Source organism: Haemorhous mexicanus, chromosome 5, assembly GCF_027477595.1.
Source record: "Haemorhous mexicanus isolate bHaeMex1 chromosome 5, bHaeMex1.pri, whole genome shotgun sequence".
In the NCBI taxonomy this organism is placed as follows: Eukaryota; Metazoa; Chordata; class Aves; order Passeriformes; family Fringillidae; genus Haemorhous; species Haemorhous mexicanus.
In genome coordinates this window covers 7836207-7845571 of record NC_082345.1, presented here as the reverse complement: position 1 = coordinate 7845571, position 9365 = coordinate 7836207, and the positions used below count along the sequence as shown (strand labels likewise).

General features: G+C 39.7%; 1 long non-coding RNA gene across 1 annotated transcript; it reads right to left on the bottom strand.

Annotated features, from left to right (window-relative positions):
- Positions 1-906: 906 nt before the first annotated feature.
- LOC132327055 (uncharacterized) lies at positions 907-8309 on the bottom strand. Its single transcript, XR_009486431.1, has 2 exons — positions 5904-8309; positions 907-5743 (listed from the first exon to the last, which is right to left on the bottom strand). It is a non-coding gene; the product is annotated as an uncharacterized LOC132327055 (long non-coding RNA).
- Positions 8310-9365: the final 1056 nt, after the last annotated feature.

The following is a 9365-nucleotide window of genomic DNA, read 5'->3' as shown; positions in this document are numbered from 1 at the left end:
TCCTGCTGAGGAAGTTGTGGATGGCTGTCACACAAAAACTCGCTCGATGTTATCAAATACCCTCATTTCCCTTGATAAAAGAGAACTTGTTGCAGTAACATTTGGGAATCTTGACTTAAATCATCATCAAAATACAGCCCCCATTCACATGGAATAAAAGGGAAAATATTATAGCTAACATTAAGGACAGAATCAGCCCAAATGATGTTCCCCAGTTGCTTTAATTTGTGGGAGAAATTCAAAGCTAATCAAAAATTCAGCTAATTTCCATGGAAACAGGATTTTAACTTGTGAATCAAAACTGCACAAGGGCAAAAATGCCAAATACAAATTATAAAAATATTTTTCCACATTGGGATTCTCAAAATAAGAGGCAAATATTTAAACAGAATAGAAATAATGAATTCACAAGAGGCTAATTTTTCATCATCCACATTACCTTTTTTTGTATAGTGCATATCTATCTATAAATGCCTATGTTTGGAATATTTCATTAAATGCCCTAATATTAAAATACTGACATATTTTTTATGGTTTTAATAGCTCTAATAACTTATAAGCAGAAAGTATGTGAAGAAGACAAACCAACATTTAGTTCAGCATCTCATCATGGGCCAGTCACGATCTGGACTTAAACTTTGCCTATACTCTGTTTATGGAAACAGCTAATTACATTTTTAGTGAGTATCCCAGTGGAAACATTATCAATAGCATTCTCTGCTTCAGAATTATCACTTCACCTGAATACCCACAAAAAATGGACGATTATTACCCTCAAACACATTGGGAGTATATGATTTCTCTAAGCAAACAAGGCTCACTGTTGTACTTTTGTCTTTGCAGTAACTCAGGTTCTTGCAATAAATACTTGCAGTAACATTTAACATTGGCAATGACAAAGCTAGGTAAGAACTAGATTATTTTATATTTTTCAGTATTTCAGGGTAGGAGGTTTTACAGTCCCCTTTCAGTTTACACAATTTTTCATAATCTACAAAACAAACACAGAAGTGCAAATATCCAGTTCAGCCCAAGGATACAGAGCAGCATGTGGTGTTCTGAATTATAGCAAAACTGCTGAATTTTTTAACATCTGACTGTCTAGGAAGAGCTTTTTCAGATCACATAAATTGGAGGAATTTTAAATTCTCTATGAAGATTGTGCAGTGTTAAGGCTCTGACACAGCTCAAATTTTAAATTTATGAAAATAAGAGAAAAAGTTTAGCAACATTCTTTTTCAGCTCTTAAAATAGTGACAGACTCCCTTCCAAACTGAAGAGTAGTAAAAAAAAAAAAGAATATAATTTAATTAAAATTACTAGGAGTCCTGCCATTCCATCCTATAACAATTTTATCCCACACATATGTGGTGGTTTGCTAATTTGTTTTTTTTCCTTTGGAATATCTTTACTATTTGATCAGATCTTTAAAATGGTTCAACATTTATCCACTAAATTTTCAGTTTTATGATCAATTTTGCTTTTTAATAAATCACATGCACTGCAGATATATATTGAAATACGGAAGAATACTTCAGACTTGTGTATTTGTTCTGCAGGGGTTTATTTATTTTTTCTGCATAACCCTCTGTTTAAGAAACCTTCAAAATGCTCCCAAAATAAAACAGCGATGTTACATGTAACTTTTTAAGTCAAGGAACCATGGTTTCCTAAAGATAGCTTCTAATGAAAGCCAGGGGTTTTTTTACACCACCTTTACTGATGCAATTATATTTAATCACTGTTAAGAGTCAAGATTTTTAGCAGCTAGATGAAGTATACTGGATTAGCTTAATAACCATATCTTTCTCAGACTTTTTAAAACCCGTTTTTCTTTCCATTGAAGCAGAGAGCGAGGGCATTGGAAACTTCCAGTGACTCTTTAGTAGACTAAAGTGGTTTAACTCTACCTGCTCATATAAGACAACTCTAATTCTCATGGGTCAAGAAAGAGAACAAACAAAAACTACATTCCCACTCTAAATTAGCCAGAAGCACATATTGTCAGAAAAGAACCAGGACAGAAAACATTAGCTGCTGTACCAAAATATACAGGCATAAAATAAAATCCTTCAGGAAATATGAGACCCAAATCTTTTCCAAGTTTTATGAAAAAGAGAGCCCATGCATTTAGAGCTAAACTGGATGAATCCATCACTTGACTCAATACCCCAAGGAAAATGTGGCACGTAGTATATTAAGTTAATAAAAAACAAACAAATGTACAGCTAATAAGTCTGAAAATTCAAACCTTAAGTTCCTCATTATAAAAGCCACAAGTGACTTTCTAAGCAGGACTACCCAAACCACTATGCTGCGTCCCTGGGGACAATCAGTTTTCCTTCTCATCTTCTTTGCTGCTTTTGTACTGATGTATAAAAGTTTAGTTGTCTGGGGCTCAACCACTTTCAGGCAGCTTTGAGCAGTCACCAGCCTGGTGATGAGATGACCATACGTGATGAAAGGACAAGGTTAACTCACAGTTTCGGAGTTAGTGTTGGTGTTTCATGTGCCACATGATGAATAACAACATGAGAGGCCCCTATTCTTCTGAAATATAATTGGCTTTTCTTTAGAGAACGGCATAGAGAAACACAAAAAACCGAGGTAACATTCAGGTCACGCTCAGACAGATTGACTTCCTGGTGCCTCTTTCAAACCTTATCTTCCTCCTCCTCCTCTCTCGGAAATGCAAATGGATCCCCCCAACTTTCCTTTTGACAGTTGTGCTTTCCATGCAAACATTTGGTGGCTAACTAGAGATTGCTGACCCAGGGACCCCTAAAGGCTGGCTCTTTGATTCCATTTTCCTTCAGACACGCTGAGCTCCAGAACAGCCTGTTGCTTCATCCACCTCATTGCCCTGTCGTTTCCTTTTGCCTCTCTGCTGAGGAGGGGAGTCTGCTCAGCCAGGTACAGCACCACTGCCCACTGCTGAGCTAAATAAATCCTTGTGGCTCCCATCCCACCAGTCCCAAATCCTACTTCACTTTTGTGCATTGCTCACAGGTTCATCCCCCTCTTCCCTCTCTCCTGGTCTCTGCTGTGTCCTGCAAAAGTGGCTGTTGTTTTGTTCCTTTTCCTGGATAGTTCAGCAGCTCTTATTCTTTGATTCATTCCTTTAGGGTTAGATGGTTTTTTCTCAGCAATTCTCCTGTAAACTGGAATCACATGTCCCACAAATGATCCTGTCTCTAATTAGGGGATCTTTTATGTCTCTAATGTACATGTGCGTGCCAGAATTTTCCACCACACAATGCAAGCATCTATGCTCTTCTCTGCTTCTTGCTTTTGGGATTTAGAGAAAAGTATCCCTCTGCTATCTCCTGTATATTTTCCTCAAATATTTTTCCCAGCTGTTCTGGGGTTTGTGTATTCAATTCCTGGCAGTTTTATTTCACTCTTTCATTTTGTCTGGTGAAAGTGTAAGAAAGCTCTACCTTCATCTTGTCATTTTTATCCCCTTTGTCAGGCTCATACACAGACACAGCACCTCCACATGGGCTTGAAATCTTGGTCCGGCAGTTTTGCATTCTGAGGGGTCTGGTTCCTTGCAGGGGGTTACTCTGCCCTCTCCTAGGTGCCATTAATCAGATTTTTTTCTCTTTGTGGATCTCTCAGCCTGCCTGATGCTAGCCACGCTTCTATGCATACCATGCTAGGTAAATAACATGAGGGCTCCACATTTTGCAGCAAATTCCATTATTCAGAGAGCTTTACTACCCATGAAATGTGGATATCTCAGTCGGGTACAACAACAGTAAAATATTCCAGTGTTTCAGACTATGCTCCTCTTTCTAAGTTCCAGTTGGGCTCCCAAAGTCACTGGGACAGGAGTTTGCTCTCACATGTTTGGCAGACACTTCCAAATCTCCTCACCTCCGTCCTGCCCAAGTAGCAAATTTCTTTTCCTAGACTTCTAACAGCCATCTTTAGGAAAACTACGACAATCTCCAATGGCAAGCGTTCTACGAAGATGGTGTCAGTCAGTCCCAACTGCAGATAAACATCTTGCTTGAAAAATTCTGGAGGCAATGCTTGACCCCAAGAAATCACCTGGCAGAACAACTTCTCTCTTCTGCAGCACAGCTCCTTGACTCCACAGCAGACACAACCTGTCTCTCCATTAATTCATGCCTTTAAGAGCTTCTAAGCTCCATAAGCTGAAGGGAAGTTACGTTTTAATCACGTACATAAGCTCTGGTAAATAGTCAGAGGCTGTGCTCTGGGAAGATGCTCAAGAGCACCCTGTGTCCTTGATGCTGGGAGGGGGCTTGGAAGGTGGGAGCTCCTCACTGTCCCAGGCTGAGAAGCTTCACAGAGTCTCCAGCACAGATGCACCTGCCTGGGGCATCCTGGTGCTCTCTGACTCTGCACCCTCAGCTCGGGGCTGGAGGAGGCCAGAAAGGAATCCCAGGACAGGCAGCACATCCAGGCAGGTCCAGTGGGCTGCCACACCCACAGAGGCACAGGTCATGGTCACAAGCACAACAGGGCTACACTTCAAAGGAGTAAAAACTCCTTCAAGTGCTTTATCAGAGCAAGTGGAAACTCTGAAAATGAGGATGTCAGAATTTAAATTGTTCTGCGGGGTCACCGTACACTTCATTTGGCCACAAATACCACCAAGCCACACTACCAAATGAGATGTCCAGGAGAGCAAAGTGCTGAGATTCAAATTTTAAGAGCTGAGTTCGAAGATCTGGGACTGGCACAGGCCTTTCTTTTTGCAAATTCAATTTTAAGGCTCGATTTAATTGTTGCTAAAAATAAGGTAATAGAAGGGTTCCGGTCCTGCACTATAATGAACTGCAGGCTCAATTGTTTGAAGAAGGAAAATTGCATTGATGAGACTGGATCAAAGACAAACAAAAAAATCACTTATTTCCTCTTGAGGGTAAAAAATTTGGGAGGCTCATGCGTTTTCAAGCAGCCCTTACTGTGGTTTAGAGGCAGACAGATATTGTAGTCAGATTTGATTTATTAACAAAACAAAAAGAAAAAAAAGAGAAGTGGGCACATGAAGACTCCAGTGTCAGAGAAGACTCAAAGAAAACCAAATGTAGCAGTTCCTATTACAAAGTGGAACATGTTCCCAAGCTTGCTTTGTTTCAGAAATGAGCTGCAATGCAGACAAGGGAATGGAATTTGTAACAGCTACAACTGCCTGCCATCCCCAAGCAGGAAACCTCCTGCTAAACTTCAGAGGCACCACCATTTTTAATTCCTTGCCAACATACACACTTGTCACAACTGTTGGGATGCCAACCATTTCATGACAGAATACAAACAGCAAGAATATTTAATCCAGGGAATGCTCAGAGCAAGTTATGTCAGTCCCTGTGCTTCATTCCAGAGTCTGAGAATAATACATGGCACAGTCATTACAATTAAATCTACATACACTTAAAATTCTTTAGTCTTTCATGCCTTTTTTTAATGATTGTTTATTGTAGCCAGTTTACTAAATCTGAATTTTGTGGACATACTATTTCCTTGTCCAATAATACTGAAATAAAAAAAAAAAAAAAAAACCAAAAAAAAAACAACCCCAAACAAACCAGCAGAGAGGCCAGGTAATTGCTTGAATCCAGGCTGTATGAAACCAGTTTTATAGATGCATGTCCTGATTACATCAATCAGCTCAGGAGTCCTAAACTTGCCTGTGATTTGTGAAGCTCTTCCAAACACAGCTGAGTGGTCACATGGTATTGATTGATCATGTCAGGCTACTAAACCATATCTGGAAATGGGAGAAAGATACAGTGCACTTTCTTTAAACTACTATCCTAGAAGCAGTATTTGTAGTAGTGCTGCATGAACTGATGAATTTCAGGCAGTCTGCGTGCCTGTGACCAGCAGCTCCACATTTACACTGAAAATAACATGTCCTTAAAACTTACTTTTCAACAACAGTGTGCACTCTGGAGTTTGCAGAGAGCAGCAGAAGCAGTTCCCTCTCATAAAACAAACAAACAAACAAACAAACAAAATTAAAAACTTTCAACTAAATATAAGAATTATATCTGGAGTATCACAAGCCTAGGTTTAATCAAAGAATACCAGATATACCTGCAAAAGGGCTCCAATATCTTCCTTTAGCATTCCACCTTTTCCCATTCTGCTACCTGTCTCAAGAATTGCTACAATGCCCTGACAGACACACTGGGCTGGAAGTGCCTGAAGTCTTTGAAAATGTGAGACAAGGGAAACAATGATCTCAGAACTGGTGGGGTTTTACTCAGCATCTGAAATGGGTTTCTTAAAGGCCAATGTCCCCCATCTCAGGCCACCTGAAAACAGAGACGTGACAGGAAAAGGGGGAATGGCTTCACACTGACAGAGGGCACGGTTAGATGGAATACTGGGAAATTCTTCCCTGGGAGGGTGGTGAGGCCCTGGCACAGGGTGCCCAGAGAAGCTGTGGCTGCCCCATCCCTGGAAGTGCCCAAGGCCAGGCTGGACAGGGCTTGGAGCAACCTGGGATAGTGGAAGGTGTCTCTGCTCATGGCACAGCGTGGAACTGGATGGGCTTTAAGGCCCCTAACCCAACCCATTTCATGGTGCTGTGATCCTGTTGTTCAATGCAAACGAAAAATCAGAGACCAGAGGTGTCCTGAAATTGTCCTGTTAAAAGCAGCACATTTTCCCAGCCAATTTAACAGGCACTGGTTCCAGTTCCAAGCAACGTGGGTGTGGGGGTTATCTCCTGGGACTTCAACCTGCTGGCCATGGAATGCCCAGGAGTGGGCACTCACCATACCTGATGAGGATACAGGCATTTCCAGAAATCCCCCTTCCATCCAGAGCAGGTTTGTAAAGTAGGTGGGGAAACCTACCCATCTCATTTCCTTACCTACAGAGAAATGATGCTTCTGGGTGCTTTAAATACAGGAATATCAACTTATTTGATGTATATCTATCTCATGGTTTGCTTTCATTGGGTGAGGAGCTTCCAGGGATAAGAATTCACATATGCTAATCACTGTTTATTTAAAAATTTGCTTTAACTGATTACTAATAGAAGCAAGTTATTGGAAATAGTTGAAATTGGAAAATAATTGAAAAATAATACAATAAGACTACGAAAGTAGTTGTTAACCTGTTTGGTAATTAAAAAAAATATGATATTTAAGAAAAATTAAGAACATGACTTATACCAAAATCTTCAAGAAAGATGATGACTTGCCCAAAATACTCTAACTTAACATTACGCCTGTTCTACCTTTCTCCTGGTTACCCAGAGAGTTTAAGCATCCTCTTATGCTATTTCTTGCGAGATCTTTTTGTTCCTTAAAATCTTAAAATAAAATTTCTTTTCTTTCCAATGGTTGATAGAGCTTTTTCTCACAGGACCTCCTGCACAGGAATCCTGTACAGAGACAAAGAGCCACATACTGAAAACCATTGCTGTGTTTAACTAAAGCTGTCGGTGCTTTTTAAAACCCATCAGAAACAGGACTGAACACACACTCATCTCGTGATCATTTTTCAGCTGCAGATTGAATCAGCCAGCTGACTGCACAAATGAAGATTTTCTTTAGAGAAGAAAAAGATTACAGTTAAAGCACAAAGTTCTCAAAATTTAAAAGATGCCAAAGGAAAGGCTGCCCTCTGCTCAGGAAAAGTGAACTGTTATGACTGAACTTGCCTATGGCAGCAAACCCGAAAAATACATTCAGCACTGAAAGTTCACCCCAAATATTTTAAGTTTGGCAATATTCTAAGGAACAGATAACAATGACAGTAAGAGGCAACTAGGCTCTCCCACAATTAACTTCCCTTGTTTCACTACCCTCATTTTAGTTGGAGAAAGTCAATACCTTTGCAATTATCTAACTTAAAGATATGTATTAATCTTTATGTTACACATTGTATTTCTACTGCACCACATTCCTTCTCTGGGAAAAAAAAAAAGAAAAAAGGATTACCAGTCATTTCCTATGGGCTGGAAAGAAATCCAGCTCGAAAGGCTCATAAGAGCAGTTTAATATTGGAGCAACTGCACTGTCCATTGTCTGTATTCATTGCTCACCAGCTGAGTGAAGATCACTTGTGCACAAGGGCATCTGCTTTTCACAGGTGGGTCTGACAAGCCCAAATTATTCCATTTCTTGTGGAATTACAAAGAAAACTGCAGCTGAGGGGAAAAAAAATCTCACACGAGCAAACCTCTTTTTTCACCTGAACACATCCAAATGAACTTCCAAGCAATTTAACAAGCAGGGGTCAGCCTTTCCTCTCAGCTATTATTTATTGCATACACTGATGATGTTCTGAATACAAATTTATTTTAATTATTTGTGACAATATCATTTGGCATTACCTGATTTTATTGTTAACTGGGTTTCTTCCTCAAAAAATGAACTTCAGCCTCCAGAGACTTTAATCTTAACAAGACTTCATACATTAGACTTCTTGGAATAGACCACTTCCTTAAAAATACATGAGGATCAAGATTTAGAAGATTTTAATTTAGTTTCTGATGTTGCAATTTATTCTGAGGTCTAGTCCTAAAGAGATACATGTATTACTAGACTTAGATACATCAGAGGTAGCAGTAATAACTCACTGTTTTCTTAATAAGAACTACCACCTCTTAACCAGACTGATATTTTTTCTTTCTCTCCATTTTTAAAAAGAAGATTCTTATGATGACATATTTGTGTTTTAAATTCAGTGTAAAATATATGGTCACACAAATCTCAGCTTTTTAACACTGCTGGCACTAACTAAAGACGTAAACCACGACAAAAATCATCAAATTGGTAATATTTCCTCAAAAGAAGTCATCCCTCTAGATAATTATTAAAGGTCTCAAAACTCCTGACCCCCAAGTACTTTTTCATCAGATACACAGCCCCCAAGTGCTGTCCCCAGATGATGCAGACATAAATGGGCTTCACAGCCAATAAACACAAGCTGGTTTGGACCAAGCTGTGAGAGGAATCAAATCACAGATTCTCTAAGGGCTCTTAGAGAAACTGTGTTGTGGCAACTCTCACACACCAGTGACCCCCCAAGACTGACATTTCAGCTCATCTCAACCTCCTCAGAGCTGACATAAAAGATGGACAACCCCTGAAGTTAAAAGATCTGCTCCATATAGGGCTCTGCCCTCAGACACAGGCCATCAAACCACTTCACATATTTATATACATGTATGCATGAACACACAGGTTTCCTATGCAAAACAAAATAATCTCATTCTGTGCCAGGATTCCTGGGCAGCTTTTTCATGTGCTTGATGTAATCCACAGTTGGGCCATGCAGGCTCCAGATCAGCACGATGGATTCCTCAGCCAAATGGTAATTTAGAGTAGTCATTTCCAGAAACAGGACACTGATCTAATGGTTACACAAGT